This window comes from Lontra canadensis, unplaced genomic scaffold, assembly GCF_010015895.1.
Source record: "Lontra canadensis isolate GAN:19392208 unplaced genomic scaffold, GSC_riverotter_1.0 scaffold1, whole genome shotgun sequence".
Lineage (NCBI taxonomy): Eukaryota > Metazoa > Chordata > Mammalia > Carnivora > Mustelidae > Lontra > Lontra canadensis.
This window is the reverse complement of record NW_022630995.1, coordinates 123,549,684-123,573,899: the sequence shown is the minus strand read 5'-3', so window position 1 is coordinate 123,573,899 and position 24,216 is coordinate 123,549,684.

The following is a 24,216-nucleotide window of genomic DNA, read 5'->3' as shown; positions in this document are numbered from 1 at the left end:
CCCTGGGATCAAGACCTTAGCCAAAGTCAGAGGCTTTTTTTTTTTAAGATTTTATTTATTTATTTGAGAGAGAGTGAGAGAGAGCATGAGAGGGGAGAAGGTCAGAGGGAGAAGCAGACTCCCCATGGAGCTGGGAGCCTGATGTGGGACTTGATCTTGGGACTCCAGGATCATGACCTGCACCAAAGGCAGTTGCTTAACCAACTGAGCCACCCAGGCACCCGAAGGCAGAGGCTTTAACTCACTGAGCCACCCAGGCGCCCCTAGGCTCATCTTTTGATATTCTTTCAAAAAGATTATGCTCTTAATGATTTTTGGTAGGAGACACAAATTGCCATAACACAGGGGTATATGAAAAAGAAAATACAGGGGTATATGCTAGGGATGGATATCAGTCACTAGGCAATTTGGAAGTTTTCATATGAAGAGATGAAATTGTAACATTACTAGAAAATTTTGAAAATACATTTTCTAATTAAGTTTGAGCCATAAAATATAATGTTGCCTTTGTTCTTAACAGATTTTAGTAAAGATGAATAATAGAAAGTCAATAGCCATTAGTAGTATGTTATTAATCGATCTAATTATATATCTAGTATCTAAGAGCTTCTAATTTCTAAAAGCTTATTTCTCCCAGATTGTTAGCAAGTGTGTACATTTGGGAAATTTAGAAAAAAGTACTTATACTAATCTCTGTCAAAGGTTTTTTCTGTTTCTTTATTGCCAAATACTAAAATTAAGAAGTTTTATAATTTTTATTCTTAGAATAAAATACTGTTATTGTGACTGATATAATATCTGATGAGGAAACTTCATTTGCATTAAATCCGTTTAGTCTGTGCCAAGGTGTATATGTAATACAAATAAGAAAGGTTAATTGCATGGGCTTCAATTTTGGACGTTGTTGGTTGATTCTGACTGTCCATTCTCAATATCTGTGAAAAAGGTAATAATATATAATAGTACCTTATTGAACTGTTGCAAGCACTGTCTAAAAAGTAATAATAGACAATAACTGTTGTACTGATTATTGATTTTATTGAGACAAAGGGTAAAGGCTGGCTCATAGATAGACTTGCTTTTAACTTTTTTTTTTTAAGATTTATTTATTTATTTGACAGACAGAGATCAAGGGCAGACAGAGAGGCAGGAAGAGAAAGAGGGGGAAGCAGGCTCCCTGCTGAGCAGAGAGCCCTATGCGGGGCTCAATCCCAGGACCCTGAGATCATGACCTGAGCCAAAGGCAGAGGCTTAACCCACTGAGCCACCCAGGCATCCCAACTTGCTTTTAACTTTAAGGCCTTTTTATATTCTCTGACTTTCTAGTCATGCGTATTTATAATTTGATTACTGCATACTAATTATATAGGTCCTGCCATTGTGCCCAGGCATTGATTCCCCAACTCCCCACTGGAAGGCCATTGGTTTTCCAGGACAACAGATCTATCAGACTAGAAGATTAAAGAGCCATTCAATAATATTATTCCTATGGCCAAGTTCCCATTGCTGAACTTCCCTTCTGGCTGAGGCTTTAGTTTTACTAATAAAGTTCCATTGATTTCCCAAGTCCAAGTTCCCTAGCCTCCCCTCCCAGGACAGAAAGGCTCTGGCCAGTATTACATTGTCAGGGGTGGAGCAGGCCTGGGAGTGGAGCAGACTTTTGTAGATTTTTGCATGGTGGAAGTGAAAAGGAAATTAACATGAATCATGAGAGATGTGGGGCTCTAGCTTCTGGACTAGCTGTTTTTAGGAAAGAAAGCATGGACCATTAAAAAATTAGGGCCAAAGTTGTGTACAGTGAACAAACCAAGATCCAAAGCAAAACAATGAAAGAGAGAGAGAGACAGAGAGAGAGAAGAGTTTAAGAGTTTCTGGCTATAAGTGTTCCCTAAAGCAGTGGCTTGCCCCTGAAATACTGTTTAGGGTTTTTTTTTTTTTTTCTTTTTTTAAGATTTTATTTATTTATTTGACAGAAAGGGAGATAGCACAAGCAGAAGGAGCAGCAGAGGAAGAAGTATGTTCTCCACTGAGCGAAGAACCCAAGGCCGGTCTTGATCCCAGGACCAGAGGCTCATGACCCAAGACGAAGGCAGCCACTTAACTGACTGAGCCACCTGGGCACCCCCTGAAAAACTTTTTTTTTATGGAGCATACTCTGGAAACTGTAGGGCACCCAGAAACACTTTGGAAAGCTATTTCCCTCAGGACTTCATCCACGGTTAAGCCAACCAGCATTTCTGAGTCTTGGGTGCAGGATAACAGTGCTGACTACTTACCTCTAATACTGTTCAGCATTTAAAATTCCTGAGCTCATTGATCCTAGTAACCGAGCTTCAGAGGCCAATTTCCTCTTCCAATTTTTCTGCTTGGAAACACTTCTGATAATGGCAGACCTCTTTTGTTCCCAAGTGTGAATTTCTAAGTCTAGTTCTCTTCTGGAGGTACCCTAGACTCCATCTAGAGATTTTTGTTTCTTTGTTCCTATGAATTCTGTTTCTATAATCTACACGAGGATCCAGGCCCAGCCTTGCTTTTGCCTCTTCTCCAAGCCATCACAGTCCTGTGAATACCATCTTGTCGTTCGGTGGACTAGGGAGACTCTGGAGCCCCGAAGCCTCCACCCAGCCCGTCCCAGGGAAATCACCAGAGGCTCTGGTCTCGATGCAAGAAAGAATTCAAGGACAGACCAGACTTGGGGTTGGGCGATGCTAGTAGGAATGTTTATTCATGTGACAGTATACTCTTGAGGTATGAGAGCAGGCAAGCTGAAGGAAGAGCAGCACCTGGAGTTTGGTTCTTGACCTTTTATTGACAGCTGGTTAGTGAGGGCATGGGATATTTATTCCTTGGTGAGGGGATTTTGGGGGGATCAGGGCTTCACATCTTTTCTCCCTTACTTAGGGCTTCTGCCTTCTTTGTCTTGGGCCTGCCTGATTTAACCTGACATCTTGTGGTTTTGCTTTTGGAGTGCTGCCAGAACAGGTCTCTAACTTTCCTAATTTTCCATCTGCCCCTTTGCCAGCCTCAAGGCACCCTGTTCAAGCCTAACTAACTTCCAGCTCTAGCACTCTCACTGTCTGCAGTTAGTGTCTGCTGAAGACTTCCAATTGCAGTACAATCCACTCCACATATGCCATTAGCATGTCTTCCTCATTGTTGAAACCCCCCATGACATTCTTTCTATTAATGCTATTTTTTAGAATTAATTCATTTATTTTTACTTGTTCATACCCATGTGAGTTTCTGTCATCATCATATGCCTTTGGGTATATTCCCTTGGGCCTGCATACCTGTTGACCAGCTTTTTGGGTTCTAAGTTATAAAGACTTTTTTCAGTAAATTCAAACAAATGAGGATTTACATAAGAGTATGCATACATAAGCAACTAGAACTAAAGATCCTAAAGAATTGAAGTATCCCTAAGGACAAAATTATCATTCATTCCTGAATTTCTATCTTCTTGCACATCTGTTTCCTTTACTGATGACTTTCACCTGCTAAATTGTGCTATTTGTACCCTCATGATTTGCCTTATATTTTACTTTGGCTTCTGTGGTCTTTCTGTCTCTCCCTCATAGCTGTTTTGTTTCTAATCTCTCTTCAAAGGACAGCTGGGTGGCTCAGTGGTTTAAGTGTCTGCTCTCATCCCAGGTCATCATCTCAGGGTCCTGGGATGGAGCCCTCCCTGTTCAGCAGGGAATCTGTTTATCCCACTCCTTCTGTCTAATGTTCCCCCTGCTGTGCTCTCAATCTCTCTCTCTCTCTCTGAGATAAATAAAAAATCTTAAAAAAAAAAATCTCTCTTCAAATTGAAAATTCTTAGTATGTTGTTTAGTTCAACTATCTGGTCACCAAATAAGATTTTTTAACTATATTTCCTATAGGGCCACATATTCTAAGTTATATATCAGTCTGCTTAACTTGTTATGCTTGGATCAGATGTTTAACACTGGACCAGTCAGTTGTACATATGGAGATGAGGTCTCAGAATATAATAGGCCTACGCCTAGGCCTATTGCCTCAGAAAGGCATGAGAGCAGGATGAGGACTGTGGCATCTCTAGTGTACTATTCTTGTGAGGGTATTTATTCCACATTTCTGAATCCCAAGAACTGACAGAAACCACATTTTCAACATCACATGGGAGCAAGAAAACTTTTATCATTTCATTCTTTTAGCAATCTGTTTGAGTTTGATCCAGATTATAAAGAAATGTTAGTTAGCAATAGCTAGAAAAAATTTGTTTTTAACAGTTATTATGCAGATAAAAATGATATAAGGCAAGCCATGTCTTTGAAAATAATTATTCAAACCAAGAAAAGCTAGATTTATTTGTAAGTAACCCATATAAAATGAACAGCAGCAGGAAAACTAGCTCTTATAATTTTTATCTGCCAAAGATTATAGATTTGTGTGCTTTATAATTAAACAGCTTTTAAAAGCTTTCAGATGATTAAAGAGAAATACCTCAGAAGCCAAATTTCCTTCCACAGATGGAGACTTATGAGACAGTCTTTAATGAGGAAAATAGACCAAACCTTGTAGTTTGAGCATCAGAAAAGACTTTCTGTAAAATACAGCTGAGAATGAACACAGAGTGCCATCATTTGGCAGGCATCTTTAACATCTTCCAGTTCTTTATTAAATTCTGAAGATAAAATAACTAAAATAGGGGCGCCTGGGTGGCTCAGTGGGTTAAGCCGCTGCCTTCGGCTCAGGTCATGATCTCAGAGTCCTGGGATCGAGCCCCGCATCGGGCTCTCTGCTCAGCAGGGAGCCTGCTTCCTCCTCTCTCTCTGCCTGCCTCTCTGCCTGCTTGTGATCTCTCTCTGTCAAATAAATAAATAAAATCTTTAAAAAAAAAAAAAATAACTAAAATAGAGTTTTAAAACTGTTGTAAGAAGAAAATATTAATTAAAGTTGTTAAAATAAAATAATATTGTTATAATTTACCAATATTTTGCACTACTATCAAGGAAAAGAATACATACCAACGTTCAATTTCCGTCATCACTTTTTAACACTAATTGTGTTATTTTTTTTAAGATTTTACTTATGTATTTGACAGAGAGAGAGACAGAGACAGAGACAGAGATCACAAGTAGGCAGAGAGGCAGGCAGAGGGGGAGGGGGAAACAAGTCTCCCACTGAGCAGGGAGCCCGATGTAGGGCTCGATATCAGGACCCTGAGATCATGACCTGAGCTGAAGGCAGAGGTTTACCCCACTGAGCCACCCAGGCGCCCCTACCCTAATTGTGTTTTTAAAAGAAACTTCTAGACTTTGATTCAACAAGTATCAAAGGAAGAACTAATTGCATAAATAATTTCTCTTCAGTCTAAGGGAGCCTCCAAGAAAATGAAATGAGACTTTTAGGGAATTCCTTTCTACATAATGTGCTGGACTCAAAACAAAGAAACATGTCTATTTGGATCATTGTAGAATTGTCTTCATCATTAACCAATGGCCTCATCGAGAAATGCTAGAAAAAAAATCGTGTCCAATTCAATATTCCCAGTAATTTAGGGATGTTGCCAAGGGCAATGTCTGCTTCTCCATGCTGCCCGTCCTCCCATTCAGGTCTCAGAAAAATATTCCTATATTCAAAATAATTGCTTGATTCTTAATTTCTATGGAAACTTTGACTAAATAATTAAGCATGTCTTTTTCTTCCCACTCCTCTATCTCTCTCCCTCTTGCTATTGGGCAACCTCAAGCCAGAACGGAGGTCCACCGAGAGGAACTCAAGATACTCCAGCGGACATGTCTGTGTGCATTCACCACGCTGGCTTTGGTGTTTGTCCCCATGTTCTCCTTTAATCTTGATTTCCTCATTATGTATTTTGAGATTTATAAGCCAATTCAAATCCTTTATGGAACAAAGTGGTAAATAAATAAATACACTGGTATTCTGCAATATGGGAAGAACACAGTCACTCGCTTGTTCAGGTTTATATTGAGGATCAAATCTTGGGGACAAATTGGCTATTGTGGTCCATGGACCTAGGCCCTGGCTGTATAAACACAGTCTCAATAACACCATTATTATCAAAACAGTTGAAGAACTGTTTTACATTTTAAGATTATAGAAATGCCATTAAAGAAGCTAATTTCACAGGTTTAGACCTGTCATGTCTATTCCACTTGCCAAAAACAACTGTAGCACCCTGCTATCTAAAGGCTGCTCACAGGAGGATTCAGCTTGGTTTCTTGGAAGAATATAATCGACCAACACAAATTGACCTTCATATCTATTTTTACTTTTTCCAGTAATTCTTAAAATTTGTGCAGAATTCCTTGTATAACCAGCTTTGAAAACACTCTGAAAAGACGTTCCACCTAATTAATTCAGAATAATTGGCAGAGATGTATTAAATTTGGAAAGAATTAAAAATGATGGACTATATCATAGAAAAATAATTATATAATTGCCAAGTACTTATGGGAGTAGGATTCATAAGCCAGCAGCAAAATGCCAAATATAAGTTCTAGAATATTCTGCCTTTCCAGAAAAGTTGTTTTAAAATTATTTTGGGTTTATGATTAAGAATGATGAATATATTTTTATGTAATAAAAAATATCTTGCTTTAAATTATGATACTATTTCCCTGTTTTTATTTTTTGCTTATTTTAATTACTGTGTTCATAAGCTTTCCTTCCCCTGACGATTTAAATTTAAACTTTACCACAACCACATCTGATAAACCCAAAGTTCAGTATTCATAGAAATTTAAAAAATAGAGCATCTGTATCATAAAATCTTTTTATAGTCTATTGATCTGAAATATGCTGAAAGTATTTGAATCTCTAATTATCTTTCTCAAGGTTTGCCTGGTGTGAGGTGCAGTAAGTTAAGTGGGGTTATGTGGAATTAAATTCTTAGTATCCCACTGTCATATTCCAAAAAAGCAAGGTTGGCATTATTCCTACAAATAAGGCTTCAGGAGAGCAGGTGAATTCGTAAAAGGAAGCCCAGTGTTCACAGGAAGGTGAGTGTACAAGGATAATTCTTGTTAAAAACACCTCTGCGTGTTTTTCATGCCACTCTCACTTAGCTGCCTGGGAAACCACACAAAGACTTTCTGTTTCATGCACAGGACCAGACTCAAAATATTTATTGAGCTTTCCTAAAACCATACACATAACGTGCTGAATGTCTAGACAGGAATAATTAGCATTTAAAGTGAAGGATAACTTGTGATGAATTGTGAGCACTGGTGACTAGTTGATTAAATGTGTATAGATGTTTTGATATTTAAGTTCCATGAAAAACATCAGTTTCCTGAGCTTGTCTAACTCCTAAGATTCTATTTCCACTCAGTCTCACTGAGCTTCCTCTCATTATTCCCAGCCCGAGACTCCACATCTGTCAAGTTCATTTGTTTGCTGTCATCCACTCATGAGATTTGCCTGCCTCCTCAGTACCATCATGCATGATTTGCTTTAACTGGAATTCTCTTTCCACCCCACGTGGCTGATCATATCCTTAATTTCCTTCAAAATTCATTCTCTACAGCTTACCCTATCTGGAAAATTTCCATAATTAGTTCATCCTTACTCAGTTCATCTCTGCAATAAATAAACACCCCCTTTTTGCAGGCATAGAATGGATGGCTCAGTGCATTCTCTATTTGTGTTTCTTGGGTCTGTTAAGTTAAATATACCTAAATTTAAAAGTCAAATCTCTGGACATACCCAGGTGTGATATACATTGGTACAAACTATCATTTTAACTTTATGTATGATAATTATCTTTGGGTATTTAATTTCTCTTGTTTATTGAACCCATAAGTTTAAATGAATATGAGAAGTGTTATATGAAAAAAACTCTCTATATCATGTAAATTCAGAAAGCCTCTGTTGAATAGTGTTGGATAAGTTTCCTTTACTGCAGAACATTTTGAGGCCATTCATGTGCTGCAATATAGAACCTTTCTAAGTGGGGCTATAGTATACAATTGTTTCTAAACCTGTGTAACCATAAATCCTTTTTATTTTTAATGTTTTATAGAGTATCATCATACCACTTTTGAAAACATTATGTTAGTCAGTTCAAGGTGATCCATCCATTGAGGCTAGAGTCTCTGTTATTCAGGAAATGCGATTTAATATTTGTTTTCACTTTGTAGATTATTGTTATTCTTCAATCAACCTCATTTCATAAAACAATCTATGAAAGGATTTATGATCATTTGAGGATAATCTGTTTCTGTTAAACTATTAAAGGATTTACCAATTCCATGCAACTCGTGATAGTGTTAGCTCTCAAATTCTGACCATTAAATTTCAAACCCTGATGAATCCTAAATGCATGTGACCATTCAGCTTCCATGCACATGAAATCAGTCCTGAGAAAATTCTTGTGAAGCCCAGCATTCTAAATAAAAAAAGATCACCATAGATATGTTGGTTGAAATTAATTACAGACCTATATAGCTGGTAAGTTTTACTGACATTTTCTTGATCTTAATAGACAAAGTTTTAATTAAAAAAAAAAAAACATTTTGTCTCCCAAACAAGAGGGAAAGAATACAATACTAAGAGGAAAGAACTAAGATTTTAAAGAAAGAATAAGGAAAACATACGTGATTTTATGAGGTCAAAATATTTTGCAAATCATATTGACTTTTGAGAAATTTGATCTTTTATATTTCTTTTCTGCTAATTTTAACATTTTAACAAAATTGAAATAAATAGTATTCATTTCTAGAATTGTGTTCTAAAATTTTGAGGAAATGATATACAGTGTTTTTGAAATAATTTTAAAATATGTATTTTTGAGCAGTATGCTAATATCTCTACTAAATAAATTAATATACAGCCAATAAATAAGTGTACCTCAGGAATAATGGAGAAGCTAAAGACATATTCTTTCCCTCAGATGAAATGGAATTTTAAATACCTGCCTCTATCTGGATAGCATGAAATTTATGCATGAATAAAGACTGTGCTTAAATTCCTTTTCCTATGATTATCTTTATTTTCACACCTAACACCTGCTGACTAGAAGATTCCATTCTGTTTCCTCTCAACTACTTGATGTAGTTTTCTGGGATACATTCTTGGCTGGTGGGCATTCTTGATACCATTTCCTCCCTTCACTTGGAAGCTCGCATCCATCCAATATGACCCCCAGTATTCTTCAAACCTCAGTGTTCTCTGTGGAGAAGACTGCTGGAGTAGAAACAAGATGGGAGCAGAGGTACCAGGCAGGAAGAAATTGCATTATCTCAACTTGAGGAAATCTGTGCAAACCAAGATAGTGGACTTATGGAAGAAGAAGAGCACAGAGATTTAAGGGGTTTTAGACACATAGCATTGATGTGGTAGAGTGAGTAATTAAATCTGAAAAATATGGGAAGAACAAATCTGATATTTAAACTGCATATTAAAGAAAAATGCCTTTTATCAAGATAGAAATCACAGGTGGGAGAAAGAAATCTCTTGGAGGAAGTAGAATTTCTGTAGGACGAAGACAGAGAATTTCCAGAGAAGCTGTTTATTACAGTCACACATACTTGGAGATCAAGAGGAAAAGACCAAAAGAAAGCTGAAAAATAGAAGTTTGGCAATCACCAAGGTGTAGGTGATAGGTAACATTATAAAAGGAAAATATGGAAGTAAGTATAGCAAAGGGCCTTGCACACATCTGTAAAAAATCCTAGCTTAAGAACGACATAGGCAGAGGAAGATGAGCACAAGGAGGATATTGGGAAGGATGGACTGGACAGAGTCGATGGACCAGGACCATCTGATCTCAAGCAGAACAAGAAAGACTGAGTTTCCAGGACCATCAATAGGCAACAAAACACAATAAAGCAGTTGTGGCACAAAAGATAATAATTCAATCAGAATTTAAGCATTAATGCTTTATAACCCACAAAACATTCCCTCTTTTTACTTGTTCACCCAGTTTTTTAGAAAGCATAATTTATTAATGTTTAGTATATAAACTATCTCAACATTTTGCATCATGTATATAGCAAGAATCAATAAATCATAAAGAAAACTCCTTATACAAAATAGTGTAGAGTGACTTTCTTTCAAGGGAATTAAAATGTCATGCAGTGATTTGTCGTGCAATATGTTTTATGGAGTTTTCCCACAATTTTGAGGGGGAAAAGATCACCTAAAACAAGCCATCATCCAAAAAAATATGTGACAGGCATTTTACGCACTAGTATATTTGGGTCATTTTCTCTCAACTTTTGGAATCTTTCCTTACAAAAGTATTCAATTTAGCAAAACAGAGTTAAATGCTCACTTTTAAGTACTAAATGTTAAAATAAAGACAGACATCATCATGAGTAACAACACATGTTTTAATAACATAGCAGGGAAATACATGGGACTGTCTGTCTGAGGGTCAAATATTCTATGGTGTAGTGATTTCTTTATTTCTAGTTAGTGAATTTTTCCTTCCGCCAAAGGTAACAAGAGTAAATAAATCGCTTGGTAGACAAAGTGCCCTGACTGACATTTGCAAATGAGCTTAAAAAGATTGAAGCTTAAATCTTTGGAATTTCTCTTATGCACTTGGTTTCTCTCTGTTGTAGTTCATCAGCGTGCAAAGAAAAAGGTCAAATTCCTCTCACTTCTACAAACGTTGATTTACAGAACTAAATTTCAAATTAATTTCACCTTGAAATTTCAGAAGTGGAACAAAATGCGATTTGTTTCGGCCGTGAAGAAGTAGTTATTGACAGTCTTTCGATTTTGAAGAAGACCGTAGGAGGTAAAGTCACGCCAGGGACAGTGCTGAAATGCTCGTTCAGTCAGAGATGGGATCTCCGCTGTCTGAACAGCTCTTCAGGTTGTCAAAGCCCTTAAGTAAACAGGGCTGCTTTCGGCCTTTCATTTCTTTGAAAAGCAGTTTTTCCAAAGTCTTTGAAATAAAAAATAAAAAACAAATTGTTTTTTAAAGATCTTAAGAAGCATATCCACCAGATCATTGCACCACAAAATGCAGCTTGATGTCTTGCTGGATTCAATTTTATAACTCAGTCATAAAAAAATATGTGACGGGCATTTTATGCACTAGTATATTTGGGTCATTTTCTCTCAACTTTTGGAATCTTTCCTTACAAAAGTATTCAATTTAGCAAAACGGAGATAATTGCTCACTTTCAAGTACTAAATGTTAAAATAAAGACAGAAAATTCTACCTTCTGTGGAGCAAATTAGGGTTAAAGAAAATAAAGGCAGTGAAAAATCACAATGTAGTATGTGAAATTGACAAGGTAGAAATAAAAAAATCTGAATTTATACATATACTTAGTAGTATAGCATGATAGATGTGATTGGCTGATCTGGAGAATTTAGTCTGAATTTAACATGGAATGAAACCCACCAAGAAGGAAACACATCTCTCTGTCAGCCTAGTAGACAAGTTAGCATTTTTGTCCCTTAAACTTAGATCTCAGGGCAGTAAGTGACCATTTTGAACACAACACAACAATGCTACACAATGATGAATAATGCCATCTATTTTCAGAAATGTTAAAGATGTTGTAATCTCAAATTGATGCAGTCAATAAAGTTACAGTTATAGCTTTTACAGGATCTTGATGTATAGTTTTTAATAAAATCATTTCAAATGTGTTTTCTTTGTGTTTTGTCTACTCTAGGTAGCCTAGGAGAGAAGCAAGTATAGTTATTTACATGACTTGGAGAGTTACTATAAAACTTGCAGTTCCAATGTATTCATGTGAATCTGATTGAAAACATTGTAGATTTGGGGTATGGCTTTGTATTTCGTAGTTTTTCATCTAAAAAATGTATTCCTCTATCTCCTTAAAATATTTGGTGTATTATATTCATTTGTCTACTTATAGTTTTTGCCAAAAGTATTATGCTTTAGATCTCTAGTGCTTTATTAAAAAAGATTATATCTTCTATAAAAATATTAATTTGGGGATGGTCTTACTATCATAATTTTTACTTTTGTTAGACTCGAGGTTGAAGGAATTTTCATTTTCATGAAAACAGAGGAATGAACAAGTATAGTCAATCTCTCCTTCACTATTGGAAGCTAGAACTTTAAAAATATGTATTTTGTTATTATAAATTCAATTTCATCATCAACTAAATATTGAGAATCTTACATATACCCACTAATTTCCTATCTTTTAAAATATACACAGGTGAAAAGTATGGTTCTAGTCCTGTAGAAAGTCCATCGGACTGGGCTTTGTAGAGAAGGATTTGTGACATGTCAAATGTCTACCAGGTGAGAGGCTTTATGATAAATCTTGGAATCTCATGAATAAATCAAAACAGAGAACCTCAGAAAATGTTAGAATTCCCAGAGGGCACTTGTTCTGTTTCACATTTTTTATTTTCCACGGCTACTATTCTGATACTGATAAACCATATAATCAGAGTCAAATATGACTGTCTTTAAATTGGCAGTGCATATACTAAGCATATGCTATGCACACATATAAATGACATTCATTGCGAAAGAAGAAAATGTACATTTATAATTATATAACAAAAACAACTAAATGGACATCTTTACATTTAAATATATCCCTTCAAACAATTCTGTTTCTCTAACTGGATTTTCCTCATTTTCCAAGAAGATGTTTTCACACCTTCTTCTGGCTGCTCAAGCCTCTATCACTTCTTTCTCCATTTTTTTCTCAACTAATGACCAAGGTTCACATTGGAACCGAGGAAAAGAGAAGTCATCAAATACAAGGCACTCATCTTCCCGCCCCTAACCATAGTCACTGATGGCGTTTCTTCTTCAGTCTCCATACAACAGAGGAAGTATCCTCTTGTGAACTATGAGTTATTGGTTTTGCATTCTAAATCCCAAGACTACTTCCTTTCTCCGGTACTGCTGTTGCCTTATATCTCTCTCTCTCCTATTATCAGATGCACCTTCTCTAATGGGTAATCCTAATTAGCAAAACATACTACCTTTACTTCCAATTCTTGAATTTGAAGGCCTCTTTCAAATGCCCCATGTCCCCATCTCACTGTCAACCTGTTTGATACATTTGCCTAAACTCTTGTTTTTATTTTCATACTTGTGATTCATTCCTCAGTTCATTACAAACAGGAGTCAACCCAAAAATCCACTGGGTTTACTCCTGTTAAGTTGTCAGACCCTCTGTGTTTCCGAATTCAAACTCCTCACCTCCAAATCTCCCAGCAAAACAAATTCCAACACAACAAAAACGATGAAAGTGCTCATGTAATAAACAAGTAGATCTCAAATGTCTTCTTCACACGGCACCACAAGGTGGTAACATCTGTAGAATCACATCTGTAAACTTTAAGAGAATGTGTTTGTGACACAAGGATTCTAAGGCCAAGTGACAAATTTATATGTGAAGGAAGAATAATAAACTCCTCATGTTTTACTTAGAAAATATGTCATGCATATATATTTCTCCCAAAAAGTACTCATACCTATAGTTCTCCTTATTAAAATAAAACTCATGAATTAAAAATTCAAGCATAAAGAAATTGGAGTTTTATGTAGACTTGCCGGAAACATAAAATTCAGTGAAATATCAAGTTACACAAACCAGTATCACATACCGACACAGAATTAGCCAACTACTGACATATATTTATGGAACAAAATGGCGTAAATGGTATCCAAATATTAGTAATTGAATAACAACAAAGTTCTGAATTCCAAATTATTTTTATAAGCAGTCATGAATAAGAAAGTAGGAGAAGGATATAAAAGCTTATTCAAGTTCTTTTTTTTTAAGTTCTAATAGTACACAAGGGAAATGAAAAAGTTAAATTACTCAACAATAAAGACTCAATTAAGCTTTTCAAAATTTTAAATGTAAATTAGATTTTTTCAAGAACCTACATACGTTCAAAACAAAAATAGGTGTCATTTGAATTGTGCAGTTCAGTCTGGATAGGGAAGAACTTTACAACCATGAAATTACTGGAGAAAAAGACCTGCAGTGGAAGAGTATGATAAATTTGACTATATAAAAATGAGAAACTCGGGGCGCCTGGGTGGCTCAGTGGGTTAAGCCTCTGCCTTTATCAGGTCGTGATCTCAGGGTCCCAGATCAAGTCCCGCATCAGGCTCTCTGCTCAGCAGGGAGCCTGCTTCCTCTTCTCTCTCTCCTTCTGCCTGCCTCTCTGTCTACTTGTGATCTCTCTGTCAAATAAATAAATAAAATCTTCTAAAAAAAATGGGAAACTCTGGGACATCAAAGTACACACAAATAAAAGGCAAATAAGCCATGAAAAATGTTTGCTAAAATTATTGCAGACAAAACGTTAAAAAGCCCGTATAAGTTAGTAAAAGAAACAAGGACACACTAGTTACTATTAATATAACTTCTTTACATTTATCTTTATAAATATTAATTAAATATTATTGACTTATCACCATGCCAAATTATACAATTAAAGTGAGTTTGATCTATAGTGAGTAGCTATAAGCCTTTATTTGTTTGTTCTTTGTTTTGTTTTTCAGAAAGGATTCCTTTATTTTCCCATTTATTTCTAGGTATTTTTGAAGTATAGCAAATAATGACTCCATTCCAAATAGTCTAGTTCCATTTCCAAAATTAATTTAACCATTGATCTTTTACATTACTTTCATTATGTTTTTATTTTTCCAAGTATGCCAAAATTAGGTTCTTAAGAGTAGAGCCAATAGAGATTGTGTCTTGGTCCAGCCCAAGTGGAAACATTCAGTCATCTAGAACTAATGTTAGGAGGGAATTACTTCCTTTTGAAAGCATACCTTAGAATAGATCCCTATTTCTTGCATGAAAAAAATAAAAAAGAACTTTTAATATTGAGCGGACTTTTCTCATACTCCTGAGTGTGTGTCTACTGTGGTGTTTCTAGCAGTTTCTTTGGTCTGTGGCAGAAGTGGACTTAAAATTAAGTTAATAAAACATGAGTTTCAGGCTCTCTCACTGGCAAAGAACTTCTCTTTCAAGCTGTCAGCGGGCACCTAGCCACATGTTCATGTCATTATCTGTTTTTGTCAAGAGTGCAGAAAAAAATATCTGAAGTACAAAGCTGCCCTGCTCCTGCCACTTCACCCTCCTCTCTTGTCCGGTGTCATTGGAGAGGCAGTGACACTTTGGGACACTCCACCAAAGAGGAAACTGAGTTTGGTCAATTGTGTTTCTGAGGTTCACAATCACGTTCCTGCATAAGTTCTTGCTAGCTGCCTGGTAAGTAAGACGGGCTTCTGGGACATCTGTGTGGAGCCCTCAGTCCTCTGACATGAAACTGTAGGGCCAGAAGTCATCTTGCCATGTATGTCCTATATTTTCCTGCCCCAGAAATAGTGTGGCTAGCAGAGGACCAAGAAATTTAAAAAGCATGCAGCCAGAAACAAATATGTGGAAAATTTCATTTTTTCCACTGGAGACTCAAATTCTAAGTGGAAGATTTTATTCTCATCAGTGCCTCATCGAAGTTTCTCTTCAGTCAGAAATACGTTTGATAATACAAATAATATATAATTTATATATATATAATTATATGTATAATTATATATATATATATAATATATAATTATAAGGGCTTCATATTTTTTTTTCCTTTTTGATGAGAATCTGTATCATTGAATAAATTCTATAAGAATTCCTGTGTTGTCTGGGAACAGATCTGTGGCAAAATTGCAAATAGCAACTTTTGCCTCTTCCTGAGCAAGTATGTTTTGTGTGTCTTGACATTTTCATAAAACACATAGCACCCTAGCATCTCTGACCCATCCTGTCCTGACAATGTCTGCCGGTTCCAGATGAAATTGCACACAAACTCATGATTAGAACAGCAGAACAGCCAGAAAATGGAAGTGCTGGGGACAAATTTCCTACATGTATTCGTCACGGTCGGTATAGGCAATATAAGACTCATTTGGTTATGCAAGTATGTTGTTTGATACAGTGAGAAAGCAACTTGTAAAACCCTGAATTGGGGGCATCTTCGTGATTCAGTAGGTTAAGCATCTGCCCTCAGCTCAGGCTATGATCCTGGGGTCCTGGGATGGAGCTCTGCATGGGCCTTCCGGCTCAGTGAGGAGTCTGCTTCTCCCTCTTCCCTTGCCCCTCCTTCCCTCTTGTGCTCTCTTTGCCACATGCACACTCTCTTTCTCTCGCTCAAATAAATAAATAAAATCTTTAAAATGTAAATAAATTTTTTTAAAAACCTGAATTGCTCCTGTATATCCTTTATATTCAGATTAATTTTATATACTTGTAAGAATTATTGATCATAAGCAAATTCAGAAAAATAATTACACTTGCATCCTGAAGCTTATTAATAAATTAAAGTGTTAGATTAATGGAAGAGCCTATGCATTATGAATAGATACATGGAAATAACCTAATTTTCAGAGCACCAACAAAATATGTAAGTCCATTTACATTTCATCTTTATTCTATAGTGAATAAAGTCAATAATCTCTCAGCTCTCCTTTATAACACTCTATTTTAGTTACAGTACCTGAATTATTCTGGTATTTAATCAATATGTGCATGCCATACAGAAGATGGCAAAGATATTAACTTTGTTGATTCAGTAGTTGAAACTTCCATATTGTGAGTGTCCTGGTATAAAGCCTTGGAATGCAAAAATTTGTGCTAATTAACCATGTTGAAGAGACATCTTTCCTGAGCTTTAGGCTTATGTGTAATGCACTTGATATCTTCACATGAAAGTCAAATAAGCACCTCAAACTTAACTTAATTCCTTGGTACCATCCAGTGCCTCTCTGCAGTATTCTGTCTCATTAAAAGTGCCAACAGTTGTTCAAGCTAAATCCCAAGGAACGGACATCATTTCCTCCCTCTCTCTCACTCCCACAACCATATTCAATCCATCACGAAATCCTGTTAGTTCAAACATCAAAATCTGTTTCGAATACAACCACTCCTCTCTATCTTCATGATTACCACTCCAGGCCAAGAGATCATCTATTGTGTGGTTAAGTATTATGTAAATATTTTTGTTCACAAAATGTTTAAAAATACTGGAAAACTTACATACTACTAACCTAGTATATATCTGTGTTGGCATTTTAAAGATTTTATCATAAACTTAATTAGCTAGAAAGAACATAATTTCTGAAATACTGTAAATACTGTATTTTAAAATAAATCTGTTTCATGGGATCTAATATTATAGCAAATTTTTTTTTACTTAGTACCATCCTTTTAAAAAATTGATGAACAGATGATTCTTTAATGTTTAGAAATTTAACTTTGTAACATCTTTCCTTACACCTATATTTTCACTTCTCAGAACTTTAATATAAATCACTTACTAACGAACAAATTTTTTTTTCTAAAAAGTATGTATCACAGTTTTTCATCATTTTTTATGATCACAAGGATCCAAAAAAGTTTCCAAATTATTAGTACACGAATTGATCAAAACACCAATGTACTGGATGTTTGCATGAAGAATATTTAAATGAAAAAAAATATTGTAAATGCATATCTTAATGTTTTGGATGTTTTTTCTTCTTGATTCACATGTGGATGGATAAATACTACTTATTGTTAAAGTGAGAAAATTTATGGGGCACCCGGGTGGCTCAGTTGCTTAAGCATCCCACTCTTGGTGTCAGTTCAGGTCATGATCTCATGATCTTGGGATCAAACCCTGCATTGGCTCTTAACTAAGTCTGCTTGAAATTTGCTTTCTCCCTCTCCCTTATCCTCTACCCCTTCCCCCATTTGCATGTCCTTTCTCTCTCTCTCTCTCTCTTTTTTTAAAATAAATAAATAAATAAATAAAATCTTAAAAAAATAAAAATAAAAGAAAGTTTATTATCAGTTGCAGTTTATTTCTCACATTTTAGATATAAACATTACAAATTTTTTCATATAAAAAGTAGATGAGAATGGAGAACAATTAATTATAGCAACATCGTTATATTCACTGAACAGAATTACAAAGCAAAAATCACAAAGTTGTCCATGAAAAGAATGTATGAAGGTTGATCAGTTGATTCCCTCTGCAATTTTGTTAAAAGAAACATTTTATCACCTGACCTACAAAAGGGCTTTTATAATCAGTGAAATAATTTTCATCCTCAATATCTATATCAACATTTCAAGCTGCTCCCTAGTGGTGCTTTGAAGGATTTGACAACCTGAAAAATTGCTCCATGTATGCTTCAGGATACGTAGGAGGCAAACTAACTTTCTTTCTTTCTTTCTTTCTTTCTTTCTTTCTTTCTTTCTTTCTTTCTTTCTTTCTTTCTTTTTATTGCTTCAAGTTCTTATTTAAATTCTAGCTAGTTAACATATAGTCTAATATTAGTTTCAGGAGTAGAATTTAGTGATTCATCACTTATGTGCAACACCCAGTGCTTCTCACAAGTGTCCTCCTTATAGCCCATCCCCCTACCCACCTCCCTTCTAGCAACCCTCAGTTTGTTCTCTACAGTTAAAAGTCTCTTATGGTTTGCCTCCCTCTCTCTCTTTTTTGTTTTAATTTTACTTTTCCCTATGTTTACCTGTTTTGTTTCTTAAATTCCAAGTATGAATGAAATCATTTGGTGTTTATCTTTCTGACTGACTTACTTTGCTTAGCATAATACATTCTAGCTCCATGCACATTGCTGCAAATGGCAAGCTCATTCATTCTTTTTGATGGCTGAGTAATACTCCATAGTCAATATAGAACACCTCTCCTTTATCCATTCATCAGGTGATGGACATTTGGGCTCTTTCCATAATTTGGCTATTGATGGTAATGCAACTATAAACAGAGGGCACATGAACCTTCAAATCAATATTTTTGTATCCTTTAGATAGATACCTAGTAGTACAATTGCTGGGTCATAAGTAGTCTTATTTTTAACTTTTGGAGGAACCTCCATACTGTTTTCCAGAGTGGCTGCACAAGTTTGCATTCCCACCAACAGCGTAAGAGGGTTCCCTCTTCTCTACATCCTTGCCAACACCTGTTGTTTCCTATGTTCCTAATTTTAGCCATTCTGACAGGTGTGAGGTGATATCTCATCATGGTTTTGATCTGCATTTCCTTGATGATGAGCAATGTTGAGCATCTTTTCATGTGTCTGTTAGCCTTTTGGATGTCTTCTTTGGGAAAATGTCTATTCATGTCTTCTGCCCATTTCTTAACTGGATTATTTGTTTTGTGGGTGCTGAGTTTGATAAATTCTTTATAGATTTTAGATACTAATCTTTAATTAGATATGTCATCTCCAAATGTGTTCTTCCATTCCAAAGGTTGTCTTTCAGTTTTATTGATTGTTTTCTTTACTATGCAGAAGCATTTTATCTTGGTGAAGTCCCAATAGTTCGTTTTTGCTTTTGTTTCCCTTGCTTCCAAAAATATGTCTAGTAAGAAGTTGCTCTAGCTGAGGTCAAAGAGGTTGCTAACTGTGTTCTCTTTCAGGATTTTGATGGTTTCCTATTTCACATTTAGGTCTTTCATCAATTTTGAATTTATTTTTGTGTATGGTGTACGAAAATGGTCCAGTTTCATTCTTTTTTTTAATTTATTTTTTTTAATTTTATTTTTTATAAACATATAATATATTTTTATCCCCAGGGGTACAGGTCTGTGAATCGCCAGGTTTACGCACTTCACAGCACTCGCCGTAGCACATACCCTCCCCAATGTCCATAAATAAATAAATAAATAAATAAAATCTTAAAAAAAATAAAAATACCCATCCCCGCCCTCTCCCAACCCCCCTCCTCCCATCAACCCTCAGTTTGTTTTGTGAGATTAAGAGTCACTTATGGTTTGTCTCCCTCCCAAAGTTTCATTCTTATGTGTGTTGCTGTCCAAGGCAAACTTTCAAAGATGGTAGCCTTCTCAGATGAATCTGTTCTAGGGAAAAAAAGAAAATGCAAATCGTTTCTTAAAACAATCCTTGCTTGCATACTTCTTTGTATACAGAAGGAAACTCCAAGTGCGTCTGTTGAAGGTGTCCGTGTGGGCTGCTGCCGACAGCCTCCACCCTGGCTGGGTCCATGCTTCCAGTAGCTTAGTTCATTTTCATTTTCCACAAGTCGCCATTACCATTTTAAAATGCAAATCAGATGTTGTCACTCTCTGCTTAAAATACATCAATGGATTTTTTTTCCTTGTTATAATTGTCTTGTTTATGTTCCCAGAACAGGGCAAGCTGTTTTCTGCTTCAAAGCCTTTGCCTTGTGGTTTTTTTCAGGTTGGACAAGCTTTCTCCCAGGTGTTAGAAACTGCATAACTCTTACCCTTGAGATGTGAACTCAATGTTTCCTTCTCTAAAAGGCTTTTCATAAGCTCCCCATCCAAAGCAGGGTTCACATTCTCTATCCCATTACAACCTTCTTTTCTTCATTGAAGTTATCATAATCTGAGGGGAAAAAATACCCTTTTGTTTGGTATGTATATATTTAATATATTATCTAACTGCCTGCCTAGGCTCTAAACTCTGAATGGCTGGAATTGTACCCTGGTAAGTGGCACCATGCCTTTAAGAGTGCATAGTAGGTGCTCAAAAAATATTTGAGTTGGAATGAATGACTTTTAACTCTAATTTGTCTTCTCCTAATGGATAAATGAGAGGGAGATTTGTAGGAAAAGGGAAGGTGCCAGAGAAATGAAAACTGTTTTGAATTCCTGATGTATAGTCTCTAGAGGACAATTATTTTTCAAATTTTTTAATCACATGTGAATTCCTTTCACTGTTCTCTAACAAGCTCCAAACAACTAAGGTAAATGCTACACAAACACTGAGGGATTTGGTTTCCCTTATAAAGAAAGCTTCTTAAAAATATTAAAGACTTCTTTAAAATGTTATATACAAGCAAACCTTAGAAAATATAAATTTTATCCTTGTCACATAAATATTTAAATTAGTGTGAATTAAGTCTTAACATAACAGTTCTTGAAATTTGTATTAAATAGTGCTTTTTGTGAACTTTAAAATACGGATTTGTCTAGGTCTGCCTACACTGAAGAACACAAACCTATGCACACCATATAATAAGTAATTGACATTTTCTCATAGTTAGTAGTCCAGTATTTTCTGCTACCATGTTATATATTTATCAGATGTCTATACGAAATTTCAGTACAGATTTTCCTTCTCTTGACTTTGTGAAAACCAGGAGCACAAGCTTAACTGTCCATAAATCTTATATCTGTATTTATTAAATAAAAATATGTGTGAAGCTGAATAATTCACTGAAAAAAGCAAAGAACGTTTTTATATCCAAGCTTACTCATGGAAAATGTATTTTTTAATTGTTTTATTTTTAAATAATTGTATTGTCAGTGAGCCATAAACTTGATTTTTCCTAATAGCTGTGATGATTTGTGAATCAGATATTAAGATGAAGATAAATGATGTTTTACAGACAAAGCTAGGTCCTTTTTTAAACCGTCTGATGAAAATACTCTTCATTTGTTTTATTTAGTTTGAAGTCTAATAGTGTTTTTCTTAATATTTAAGATGACTTTTAACTTAAATGCACAGCTGTTTTCCAATTTAAATATTGTACCACTCCAGTGAGGGAGAAGCTAATGACAATTTTAAAGTATCTCTTCTCTGAGTAAAAAGTTTGAGAGGACTACAGAGTTTGAAAGGTCTCACTCCTATCTCCACAAACTCTAGAAGTAAAAATAAGGTAAAATATGCAATTGTCTTGTTAACTTGGAGAGAGCTATCACCACACAGAAACTTTATGAAATATAAAAGATGCAGTGCAGATGGGTTCAAGTTAAAGTGGGCCTCACTTGCTCATTTGGAAAGTGAATTCCCAAAGAACTAATATGGTCTTAGGAGGAAAAATAAAATAGAATAAGGACTTCTTGATTTCAGAATGATCTGTCTTGAAGGAATCAGAAGTGAAAGCTAAGCAGACTTGAGAAATTTTAAATTTCAGACAGCCTGGCTGTCTTTGTCATGACACTAGCCTGTCTCCATTCCTGCAAATATACCCAATGGTAACACGGTAACTCTGTTAATAGGTGGTCTAATTGAGGTGGTCTAATCTAATGGTTTTTACTCCAGGATTCTGGGAACTAGGAGGCCAGGTGTTGTCCATGTACAGATGGTCTTTCTCCAGCAAGAAAGAAGAATGAAGCTGCTATGTGGAGGGCCATGATATGAAGAAAAGAAGAGCCCAGACTCTATGTGAGCCCCTCCTGTCAGCTCTTCCTTGGGATCTGGCTGTGTCCTCACACTTCCCAAGGTTAATTACACCAAAGTCTTCTCACAAATTTCACTTTCGACAATACTTTGGTTTAAGAACTTTTATCCCCTTCAGTAAGAAGCCTGACTGACACATAGGGAGTACCCAGTTTAAGCACCACAGACTCTGAGAAGAGGCAAATCTCTAGGGCAGCCTCAAGGCCCTAGATTGGAAGATTGACAGTGACAGCAAATGCTAATCCCCACAGTGCTGCTACAGAATTTGGTCCTGGACTATGGTGAGGACAACACAGTTTTTCTCTCTGTAGACTTTATGTTTACTAGTAGTAATAAATAATTAAACAAACAATGACAATGCACACAAAAAAGTGATATATTATAAAAACACAGAATGGGGGTACCTGACGGTTCTGTCAGTTAACCCTCCTCTTCTTGGTTTTGGTTCAGGTCATGATCTCAGGGTTGTGGGATCGACCCCCTCAGCAGGCTCCATGCTCAGCACAGTCTGCTTGAGATTCTTGCCCCTCCCCTCTATGCTTCCCTCTGCTCTTTTCCCTTCTCATGCTCCTTCTCTTGAAGGAAGGAAGGAAGGATATCTAAGAAACACAGAATGATGTGAGAACATAAAAAGGGGCATTTATTTAAGAAGAGGAAGAGGAGATGACAGGCATTGAGAAGGATGTGTAATCCACAGAGAATGGAGATCACATGTGATTGCTTAGAGGTGGGAGACAATAATTTATACCAGAACTTGATACAGTTTATTACAGCTATCTTAGAATTAGAGGAAAAGTGAAGAATGAAATAAGCTTGAGCAAATGAGCAGGGCATTCAACTCAGGAAAAAAATAGACAATACAATTTTTTTTTTTTTTTAAAACATGAACTTCATTTGAAAGTTAATAAGGAGGTATTCTTTTTTAGGCAAGAAGTAACATACAGGATATAGTTTTATAATATCACTTTAGGGCACCTGGGTGACTCAGTTGGTTAAGCCTCTGCCTTTGGCACAGGTCATGATCCAGAGGTCCTGGTCAGCAGGGAGTCTGCTCCTGCTTCCCCCTCTTCTGCTTTCCCCCTGACTTGAGATCTCTCTATCTCCCTCTCTCTCAAATAAATTTAAAAAAAAAAAAAAAAGAAGAAGAAGAAAGAAAGAAAGAAAAAAAAAAAGAAAGAAAATCACTGTCCACTATGGAGTAAAGAAATCGAATGTGGTCATGATTAGAGATAGTGAGACTAGTTAAGAGGCTTTCACAGTAATCCAGTTTAATTGACCATAAAAGTTGAATTGACAAAACTTTCAAATTGGTATTTCGAGGAAATGAAAAAGAAAAAAAAAAGGATGAGTAAAACCTGATGCTCTGATTCAGGTTAGACCAGCTGGGTAGTGACGCTCACTGTGCCAGAAGGCCAAAGTTGGGGGGGGCGAGCGTTAGTGAAAGGTTAATGTGTTAAATTTAAATATGTTGATTTTGAAGTGCAAGTGGGCAGTTTAAGTGGAGATTTCCAATGTCTTTCTCAACCATGAGAGACTGTGGACTCTGAAAAACAACCTGAGGGTTTTGAAGGGGTGGGGGGTGGGAGGTTGGGGGAGCCAGATGGTGGGTATTAAGGAGGGCATGTATTGCATGGAGCACTGGGTGTGGGGGTGTGGTGTAAAAACAATGAATACTGTTACGCTGAAAAGAAAAAAAAATGTAAATATATAAATCTCAGTCTGCCTCAAAAAAAAAAAATACAAGAAAGACAAAGGCAAGTTATCTGTGAGTTTGAAAGGAGACTTGACTAGGTACTTTGGGTCTGGAATTGTGCACAGGAATTACACCAAAATGTAGAAGAAATTTTGCAAATGTCATCCTAATAAAATTTGCCACGTTACTGCCTCCCTCCTCACTCTGCCAAAATGAACTAGCAAATAAGACTTCCCCAGGAGATTGAAGAATGTTACAGTATACCTACATGACATTGAAAGTGCCTCAGAAAAATACAGCAAACTTCTTTATAAAAAAACAATACACTAGTTCAGGATAAAACTTGATCAGGTTTCAAAGATAACTAAACAGAAGCAGGAGCATCCAC